This window comes from Octopus bimaculoides, chromosome 20 (assembly GCF_001194135.2).
Source record: "Octopus bimaculoides isolate UCB-OBI-ISO-001 chromosome 20, ASM119413v2, whole genome shotgun sequence".
Classification (NCBI taxonomy): Eukaryota; Metazoa; Mollusca; class Cephalopoda; order Octopoda; family Octopodidae; genus Octopus; species Octopus bimaculoides.
Window position 1 is genome coordinate 1,000,667 of NC_069000.1, and position 11,452 is coordinate 1,012,118.

General features: G+C 40.3%; 1 protein-coding gene across 6 annotated transcripts in view; it reads left to right on the top strand.

Annotated features, from left to right (window-relative positions):
* LOC106877552 (uncharacterized) overlaps positions 1-11,452 on the top strand; it is a 67,369-nt gene that overhangs the window by 10,621 nt on the left and 45,296 nt on the right. The window contains exon 1 of one of the 6 annotated variants that reach the window (XM_014926483.2): positions 6,908-7,207. The exons of 3 other annotated variants lie outside the window; for them this stretch is intronic. The gene's annotated coding sequence lies outside the window, so the exon portion shown is untranslated. Of the gene's footprint in view, positions 1-6,907; positions 7,208-11,452 lie in introns of those variants that run through there. 2 more of the 6 variants (XM_014926486.2, XM_014926485.2) reach the window with 2 other exon arrangements.

Below are 11,452 nucleotides of genomic sequence, written 5' to 3' on the forward strand. Positions count from 1 at the left end.
CCCCCCCCCCCGACCACCACCAAAGAATTCAACACTTTTTGTGGGATCCTGGTTCAGTTCCCTATTTCCCTGTGGAGAAACAACTCGGTGGAGCCTCAGCTTTTCGTTGATGCTCCATGCAACGGATTGAATTTGTTTCGTGGTTAATCCGAGGCTTGTCTCTCAGTGACCTGCTTCGAAAACATATCAAAGTTTCATGATGGAGCTGATGCGGAAAGTTAAACAAATAAATATTCAGGTAGTCACCGAAGACGAATCGTTTGGATCCACCGTTGCTGTTAGGGGTTTCGTTTTAAATGTTCTTCTTCTTCTTTCCCTTTCTTTCTTTCATCTTTGACAGAAAGCCACCCACCTCACGTTCTTAGTACGCTCCCTCCACACCGAAATGGAGTTTGTGGAATCACGATGTGGATTATCTGTAAACCGTTGGTAATTAAGTGCAGTCAAATCATTTCATTGCAAAACCACTCAACCGCTTCCCGGAGCGATCCTTTTTTCCAACAACTGACACTAGTGTTGCAGGATTCCTTCCGATCATTTACCAAATCACAAAACCTAAACATTTGATAGCAATTCTAGATCAATGAGCAAACATTCAGTAATGGGAAAGTATTGTGTACTTTCGTAATTCACCTGTTCATTCTTTACACCTGCCGATATTTCTTTGATTACTTTAATCATAAAACTACTAATTATAATGAATTTGTGGTAACATTCTATGAATCTATGGAGCGTATATTCTTCATCTATTTTTATTAATACACCGTTACAGATTATAAACAAAAACAGTAATAATCGGGAATAATAATTAAAGCTATTGAGCAAATATTAATTGCTTCTTTCCTTAGTTTCAATATCAGAGAATAAAAAGTTAAAATCGCTGAATCTGTGCTCATAAACTATGATAAGTGACCAGAATTAGAATCATTGTAACATATCTGCATGGAATAAAGAAATTCGTAGAAATTATCTTTCGTTTAACAAGATCAACCTGATGCTGGAATGCAAAAGCTTTTTTATGTCTAATTCGATCTTTTTTTTTTTTATGCAAGAAACACACGAAGTCCCTTCTTTCAGCAATTTCCAGACAATTTCTTTGTTGATATTATGATTTCTAACAGTAAGGCTTGATTCAACTGGACAGGAGGGAAGGAAATGAAGCAGTAACAATTATTTATAGCCTCCGTCCTATTTCGATATAAGGTGGGCTCTTATTTTTGCCAGTTTACTGCCTTAAATTTCCTTAAATTTTGGCACAAGGCCAGCAAATTCAAGGGAAGGGTTAAGTCGATTACATTGACCCCTATTTGACTAGAACCTATTTTATCGACCCCCGAAAGGATGAAAGGCAAAGTCGACCTCGGCCAAATTTGAACTGAGAGCTTAAGGCTGGGCGAAATGACGCTAAGCATTTTCCTGGCATTTTGCTCTGAAACCATTCTTATTATAATACCTTCATTGTTCCGGGTTCAATCCCACTGCGTGGCACCTTGGGCAAGTATCTTCTACTTGCCGACTAAAACCTTATGAGTGGATTTGATAGGCGGAAACTGAAAGAAGCCCGTTGTGTGTGTGTGTGTGTGCGTGTGTGTGTGTGTGTGTGTATAGATATGTATGTGTGTGTGTGTGTGTGTCTTTGTGTTTGCTTTGTCCCCCACCACATCTTGTCAACCAGTGTTGGTGTGTTTACGTCCCCGTAGCTTATTGGTTCTGCAAAAGAGTCTGATAGAATGAGTATCAGCCTTAAAAGCAAAACGGTTCATTCAACTATAAAAAAATCTTGAAGGCGGTGCCCCAGCATGGCCGCAGAGTAATGCCTGAAACAAGTAAAGAATAACAGATGCATTCTGTGTGTTTCTCTGTCTTTGAGTGAATGTGTGTCATTTTTGTTTTGTTTCTCTTTTTTGTTTTATTCCTTCTGCTCCAGTCATTTCTTAAAACTCATTATCGAGCCATTGTTGCTCGCTAGAAGCCCTCACATATTTGAGTATCTGTACAAGTCTAAACATTCAAAGAAACCGTATCCGCATTGTTTCTGCTCAACGAAGAGCTGAATGAGACGGTGAGAAATTTGGAATTATTTCTCCACACTGTTCTAAGGTCTCGACAGATCTCTGACCTGGTTTTCATTTTCGACTTCATTTCACTCCACCTCTTTTCTGTGATTTGTGCAGAAGAATGGACTTTGGCATACCATTTGGAGACGTTAAGTCTTCAGGCGAGGTTTTAAAAGGAAATTTCCCGCGACCTTTATTGTGTTACTATAAAGGTCGCGAGAAATTCTCATTTAATGGTGAGGCCACGAAGTACGAGATATGATCTCAGCAGCCTCAGCAGGAAGTGGAGTAGCCGTGGATTGTTGAAGTCCTCCTGGGAGATTGGGACAACTCGTGTTTTTTTTTTTGAGACGGCAGAGAAAGAGAAAGGTGGCACCTTCCAATAATATGTATGCTCCCCTTGATCGAAGTGACTCCGATTTGGTTGGTGTTAAGCTTGAAGTTCTACAAGTTGACAATTGTAGAATACATCCAATGAGAGAACCTCTACACGGTCGTTTGATCTGCTAGAAAGATTAACCCTTAAATTACATCCAATTGCCTTGAAGATGGAACTATAATGTAATTTTAGATGTATTTGCTTGGGTGGGGGACGATTTGATAGAATATATTACCAGCCAAGTACTGGAGCGGGGTGAGGGGTGGATTGTTGTCGATTTACTGTTTCTAGATGCGAATGGAATAATAAGACAGTAACCCACCCCCGCCACCTCTTCTAGTTTATTCCTTTGTCTCTCTTTCTTCTACCAAACCCACATTTATGCATTATCTATGAAGATAATATGGTAGTGAGCGGTGGAGGGCGGGCGATGGTGGTGGTCGTCTTGGTGGTTGCGGTAATGGTGGTGGCGATGGTGGTGGGGGTAGCTATTTTGGTTTTTTTTTTTTTAACCAATCACAAAAGAGGGGAAAATAACGTTTGGTTTATATTGTAGTCCGGTGCTTTTCTGTTCGCTTTGATTTTTAGAATAAATAAATAATTGATCCCCTCCTCCTCCTCCTCCTCTTCTCCCCTCTCTCTCTCTCCCTCTCTCTCTCTCACGCACACACATCTCATTGCAATCGTGATGATGCTGATTATCATCATCATGGTCGTCGTCGCCATCACCACCGCCGCCACCATCCTCCTCCTCCTCCTCCTCATCATCAATTAAAAACACAACCGACTGTCTCATTTTATACTGTAAACAGGTAATTCTCTGCACACACACACACACACACATACACGAACTACAACCTGATTTATAGAGAAATAGTTTGATTTCTTTCACGTACACACACACACCACCACCACCATCAACAACAACAACAACGGCCTTTGTAGTAATAAGCAATGGATGCAGAAGTCGGTAGAATCGGCTGCGGTGGTCGGTGGAGCGGTTAGTTATAGCATTGCAGATGTCTTTCCGTCTGTCAGTCTCTCTTTGTCCCTGTCTCTCTTGTTTTCGCTCAGTGGTTGTCGGCATCTCTCTCTGCCTATCGGACATCAACAATAGTTCAGCCACCCTTCACTCAATCACAAATATATAATAAATAAATTGGAAACAGACATGGAGAAAAAGTATCTTATCCACCACAAATCCGGCTGGGTATGATTTAGGGATGATAGACACTGCTGTAGATCAGCAACAAATGTTTTCCTAACCAGCAAAACTTCAATTCTTTGGAATCTTAATATCTCCCGCCTCACCGACTCCAGCTACAAAAGTATTCCGATAAAAACCACTGTGAAATCTAAACCAGCTGCAGTTATGCAGAGAGAGACAAGATCAACAGTTAAGAGCTCACTCGGATACCACTACTACTACTACTACTCTAACTGGGTGCGCCAAATGCGACGATGCAACTCTAGCCAGAATTCCACCCATACCAACGGATGTACCCTCTCGCGTTAGAAGACTTATTCCCCTGTATGACATCACTTTGGCATGTCAATAAATTCCAAATGGTAAATACTGAAAAGAACGAACTGCATCTTCAGGAATACTGAAGCAGTTTTATTTGAGATGTTCAAGAGTTGGAAGCCCCATAATCTCTTTACATGTGACCCACTTAGTACCCCAACCCCCCACCCCGTCAAAAGAAAACATTGGGTGTCCTGAGGTGCTGACACGAGTATTCAGAACTCGCAAATCTACGATGGGTCTAACATCATCTGAGGTGAGGTTTGTTGACAATTCTTCGTCGCATTTCTTTATCGCTGCCTGGGTTGCAATTCCAATATTTCGATGTGTCGGTTCCCTCTGAACACTTCGTTTTCCATACGTCACAGAAATGATTATATTTCCGCGGCGGCGGTGGTGGTGGTGGTGGTGGTGGTGTTCATGGGGATTACTTCTCGACACTCCGCTTTTTATTTCCCACCTTTCCTGTCTTCGATCGCATTGTTTACACAGACGTATTCGCTTACGAAACATCGTAACTCTCGGTGCCGGCTCTGAACGCTAGAGTCATTCTGTAGAGATAAACTTAAAAATGACAGCAAAATTTGCTTCAACACACGAGTTCACATCAAGAATCTTACAAACCAAATAAAAAACGAGATAGTCAGATAAAAAATGTGTGTGTGTGTAATTGTGCGTGTATGAGCTAAATACAAATTTATATGTTAATAACCGCGTTTGTTTATCTTTAGGAAGAAGACAGGAATGCATATATGCATACCAGAATATCATGTGTTACAGCCTATATATAAAAATATCTTCAGATAAGCGTGAATAAATGGATACATATGATATAGAGAAGTGTTTGTCGGAGAACGCTGAGCACCTGCTGACCTCAGCTCACGCGAGAGAGTGTTCATTTCAACGTGCAGCTTGCTTTACATTGATGCTGCCGATGCAACAAGCTGACGCACCCCCGCTTCCTCCCTCGGAATCACAGGCTTCACGCATAAACAAGAAAAATATTCAATACATAGACTCGCAGTCGCACACACAAACACACGTATGTGCATGTGTGCGCGCGTGTATAAGTGTGGGTGTGTGTGCTTTTTGAAGCTCCGTCGAAGTCACAGAGTGACGCAAGCACTCAACTTCAAGTGCATTGTATGTTATAGTAGCAGAAACGGTTTCAAGCTAATGATGTTCGTCACACAACTTCCTCTTCCCTCGCCATTTATTTAATCTCTTATCATGATGCTCTCTACTCGACATAACGCTTTCCTCTGGTGCAAAATGTATACTGAGGTCTAACACCAGATTATCAGAGTCGCTCTGCCTAAGCGACGTATCTGCCCCTCCATATTTTAAGAGGTCATGGGCCAACAGGGTTTTGGGATCTGACGATACGCCATAAAGCTTAACCGTTTATGGACGGGAAATCTAAGGTAATTCCATATACCGGCCATCCCCATTTTTAACACACACACACACACACACACACACACACACACACACACACACATATATATATTATCAAAATAAGCAACAGGATATCAAGAAGTGATGCATTACGACCGTTTCAAGCGGCTCCATTTAATTGAACAATGCAATCATTACATTAATTTGAATGCAGGGCTATCCTCAGTTGCACAAATATATAAATAGAACTTTAATCAGTCGGATACATTAATATAATCTTATTCAAATACTCTAATAGAGCAAGAGTTGATTGTAATATATCGATAATAACGTATAAATATTTGTGTATGTTTGCGTGTGTGCACATAGTTAAATATGTGTGTGTGTATCTGTACACAACTTTTATTTTTTCTGATACTTTATAATTAATATATAGATAGCATGTTTATCTTTCCAGTATTCCATAAGTAAATGCCCAGAGCAGTCTTCATAGGAGCCACCCAATAAGTAAATAATTAAGTACATGAAAGAAGGCTTTGATCAACCCGAGGCCATAGTAGAAGACACTTGTCCAGGTGTCACGCAGTGGGACTGAACCCTGGACTATGTGGTTGGGAAGCAAGCTTCTTACCACACAGCCGTGCCTGCGCCTATTGTAGATAAATTTGTTAAAAGTCTCCTATGGACACCAGTTGAGAATTAATGGTTTCAACGAAGAAACAAGTTTGAATGTCACAAACTTCATGTCTCCCTCGGTAGTCTTCCTTCGTAACATTTCAGTTCTGCGCGTCCCTTCTCTTTCTCTATCCTTACTTATCTGTTTCAGCTCCCCCCCACTCTATCTCTCCAAATAATACCCGAACATCCACCCCGATACTACCAACGTTCTCTAAATTTAGCCGACTCTGCTGTCCCCCATCAAAGCCGTTCTGCTCTCTTTCTGGCCAATGAAAACACAATCATTCAGTCATCTGGTCCCGCTCTGTCCGGACTCAGTGAAGAAAGCGGGGTAGACGGGTGGCGGGAGTCGTTTATGGAGGGGGAAAGTGGGGGTGAGTGGAAAGGAAGAGGAAATTTTAAGGTAGGGGGGAGGTATATGAGTGTCAAATGTGTATGTATGTATGTATGTGTTTGTATGTATGCATGTATGTGTGTGTGCATGTTGTATGTGCGTGTGTGTGTGTATGTATGTGTGTATGTATATATGTATGTGTGCATGTGCGTGTCTACTCAGAGAAAGGAAAAATTGAGAAAGAATGCAGACAAATAAACTGAGTGACACGAGCGGAGCGACGAGAAAATATATTGAGAGAGAGAGAGAGAGAGAGAGGAGGAGGGCGGGATGTAGGGAGAGAGAGAGAGGCAGACAGATAGACAGAGGTAGAAAGAGAGAGAGAGAACACAGAAGAAGAAAGAAAGATAGAGAGAAAGAAGAAATGATAATTATGCACATATGAACAACTACACACACACACATATATATATATATATACGTATTTGACAAGAAGGGTGGGGGGGACATGAGAAGATAGAGAGAGAATGAGAGAAAGAAGAAAAATTGGGAGGGGGAGATGAAAATAAAATAGACAGGAAAGAGTTGAAGAGAGAGGGGAGCGTAAGTTGCACTATCACCACCACCACCACATCTCCGTTTACCTCCTCCTCCGCTTATCCTCCCATTTACAGAGTTAATTGTTGTCTCTCACAAACCAGAAGCCGAAGACCATTTCTAGTGATTAATAAACTAGTTTATCAACTGGATACCACCACACTAACTCCTTATTTATATAATTCCTCTTCTCTATATTTGTTAACCTTTGATCGTCGACTGGAGCTTTCAATTTCTTGGTAAGTGTTGCTTTTAATTATCGATCCCGTCTTTCAAACTTTCAAGTCACTCCACTAATCGCACACACGCAGATGCTAACATAATGTAATGGATTATAAATTATAATATAGTTACGTCTCTATCGTAATAATATTAACTAGAAATGATTGTCTCTGTCTCTCTTTCTCTTCTGTATTTATTAAAATGTTTTGGCGTAAAATTTTCAGTTTTGACTTTGAGAAAGAAAAAGGGTTAAAAGTCTGCTGAGGTTGTTGACCATGTCATCAGAAAAATAAAGGAAAACCTGGAAAGTGGCACAAACAACTGAAGATCTTTATGCTACTAACATGTATTTTAGTTTTTGCGCTCACGCACACACACACATATTAAATTTAATTACCGTTTTGATGAGTCCCAAAACAAACGATCTTTCGTGTTGCGGTTACAAACACCAAAGAAAATTCAAACGTGAATGTTATTAAATTTTCGGGCGAAGGTAAAGAATACGAACACCACTCGTTTTCGGCGTTTAGGATTAGGGTTAGGATTACTGTTGGGATTAGGGTTACGCCGAAAACGGGTGGTATGCGTATTCTTTACCTCCGCTAAATTTTCTACCAAGAAACAAATTGTAATCTTTTAATCTATAATTTTCATAAAGTATATAATTATATTTAAAACATATTGGCTAAGGATGGTATTGTTTGATCCAATATAATAACAGTGATTGCACCAGATTCGCCCAGTGATGATGAAACCAGAATTCCGAGATTCAGTTTTCCTTCGTTTAATGCTAAAACTTTCGTTAAGCATCATTCGCTTCGAACAAGATGTTCCTCTAGAGATGAGAGGCAGAGAAATTTGCTTTTCCCTTTCTCGGTTAAGGCCTTATGTTTATTATGAAACCTGTTACGGGTTATATTTGCGCTACAGTACTACCCGTGCTGCTATGATTAACAATGCCTGTGTTTACTTCCTGATATTGTTATTAACAAGCAAAGGTAAACGAGCCAGCGAGAAAGTTTCTACACGATCCCTCGACCTGCTAGACTTAGCAACCGAGTCTCCCATAGTCACACGTTATTATCGTAAAAGGAGGGGCATGCTGAACGAAGCAGTCCTAAATAAACTCCATTCAGGGCCGCCTTAACACCAGAGCCTTCAAAGCAATGCACTGCGGTTTCTAATATTCATTAATTGACAGCCACATTATATATAGAATTAATATCGAGCCCCTAGACGTGTGGGTAGGACAGCCTTTGGGGCATCATAGGCCTCCCCAGGCAAATCAATGCACTGAGCCCTAAATATCTATCGATAGCAAGCTATAACATACATATATCAGAATTGGATCCCTAGATCCGTGAGGTCCCTGGGCAACCGTCCAGTGTGGTTATGCCTTAAGACAGCACTGCCCGCGGGGGACCCAAGCCTTAAGATAGCAATGACTATATTTGAATGAAAAAGAAAACGGGTTGGTCATAGTCGGAACGCTTTTAATCATGTCGGTTCCGTAGGGACCGATCTGGAGTTCAATAAACGCCTGTATTGCCGTGGTTGTCGCTGTCCCCAGGTCAGCCGTGATTGAGTATATCTATTATTAAAGGCATTGGCCATTCTGTTTCTTAGGGATATCTAGGACTACAATGTTTCGTGTGACCTCTTGATGACGGTAGGGATGTGAAGAAGGAGTTTGGCTGCTATGTCTGGCCGGCCCTTCATTGGGTTAGCCGTGATTGAGAACCTATGAGAAATAACAATTGGATGTAGTCACACCCAGCCGTCAAAAATAAGAAACCTACATGTTCTTAGAAAGGACGGTGGTCACTGTTGGAAGGCTTTTTGGATCAAAGATCCTGTGGATATCAAGGGATAGAGCGTTAATCAGCAACAACAATATTCAACCAAATGTTGTTGCATGAAATTCTGCTCCCTAATTCAAGATATGAATTCAATCACATCCTTTCATCTTAATCTAGTAAAGCAACATCTGACCAATGAGGAAGTTTTTATGTGGTCTCTCGTTCTGCTAGAAATCGCAGCTAAATATCTCTCAAGTTACACCATTATACACTGTCTAAAAAAAGAAGAAAAAGAAACAAGACGGAATGGTCACAGTTGGAATGCCGTTGGTCATAGACCTGCTTTGTCACTGTTGAGTTGCGTGGCTCAACAACTGCAACAAGGAAGGACTCGTTATATAATCTCCCAAATCCACTCTGAATCAAAGGACAAGATTGTTACTGCTCTTCGGTGAGTTACAAACCGGAATGCACATGATTCATTTTCCTAACCATTTCAATAAATATTTAAACTTAGAAATAATTAAATTATAATTTGATTAGTGAAGAAAAGCAAAGACAATTAGCAGAAAGAGGGAATTGACGATATGAAAAAAAAAAAGAAGAAAAAAACGGCTACATTCTCTGGAATTTTGGCAACTTTTTCAGTGTGGCTTTTTTACGTTTCCTTTCGTCATTCAGGAAGGAAATGAAAAGGCAAATATATATATTTTTTAAATAATGAAACAAAAACCACCACAAAAAACATATTTTTAATGTTAAGTACAAAGAAAAAAAGACAAAACAAAAGCTCGATTTTGTTCGGCGGCTCCAGGACGGTGGCGGTGAGCAAAAGTTGCTTCTTTCTTTTATTGTGAAAGGACATGATTTGAGGTGATTTATTTCTAGCAGATCGAACGACCGCGTTGAGGTTCCGTCTTCGATCCGATCGAGTTTGTGTAATTGTTTGAACAGTAATGAAATAGTTTTGAAAACAGTCTTGTTAGTAATGTAAATAACGATAGTGTTGGTGGAGACTGGAGACAGCTTTTCTGGACGAGAAAGTGTTACAAGTTTGGTGAAAACTGTTTGCTGACGGAATTGATTGAATTTCAGTTTAGGAGTGGGAGGTTTTAGCTAATAGAATAGATATGAAGATACTGGCACAGAAAATTGAGAAATATGTCGAAACGGCAACTCGCCCGATTCATTTCCATCACTGCTGATTGTAAACTACTCACATTTAGGTTTATTTATATCTATATATTCAATGGCGTATATTTATATACACTCACTGGGGTGTTAAGTCAGGCAGGAGGGCGAGACGATCGGTTGCTCTGCGAACTGGAATATCAGCTCGAAGCCTATCATCCGTTATTCCTCGCTAACAAGTCATTGAGGTTGCGTCTTTTATGGCTGTACATACTAGAAACTACAGCATAACTCCTACAAACCACACCATACCGACTTATGAAAAGAAGGACACATTGCCTGATGTAGTCCGAGCTACATAAAGGGATGGGTTGGATGCAATGTCTTGATTATAGGTCATGCTCTACTAAGAAGGCAAAACCTGGAGTTAAGCTAGAAACTATGTTGAAGGGTTGAACCAACAACAGATCTTTTATGTGGTAACTCAACATGCTAGAAACAATAGCCAAATCTCCTTCAGATTATACCTTGCTACCTTAAAAAAGAAAGTACAATTTAGATCGTGTAGTCCTAGATATATAATCTCGGCAACCCTTCGGTATTGGTCTCCAGAGTGTCGTTGTGAGACGATGTCATTCACCCTATTTTTCAGTCTCGCCTCTTTATCTGTCATGAAGGGAAGTTGTGTGGGTGAATGACGTCGTGTACCAATACCGAAAGATTGCTGTTTCTGACACAGGCACAATGTCCGAAAAGGATGAAAGGCGGAATTGTCGTGGGCGGGATTTCAACTCAAAATGTCAAGAGATTATCTTCGACGCTTTCCGGATTCTGTCAATCCATCACCAGAGGGATTTCCCAATCCCTTTTAATTCAACTGATGCTGCAATACACAGTGATTCCGATCTGTCCTGCAATGTCCTGCGATCCTTTGCTTCTCGTTCTTTCTCAGTCCGTCGTATAGAATCAATTCCACCAACTTCTCTTTCTTCATGTTTTCTGAATATAATCCTCTGCATTCCTATAGAATAGAGTCAGAAATGATCTAACACATCAAAACCCCGTAATTTCTTCGGATAATATTTAAATCTGTTTTAAGGGGGGAAATAATGGCTAGCAATTTTGGCTCCACCCATTTTTTTTTTTTCGATTTTTATTAAATAAGTGTTTGGCATAATTTTGAAGAATCGTAATCTCAGATGTTAAAAACTTTAGATCCGAGAAAAAAGTTTCAAAAGAATGTAAAAACTAAAAGATTACCGAAAAGCGGGAGCAACCCTGACATTTTTTGGTGCAAAATCGTAAAACATAGCAGAAGGTAAGGCTGTTTTA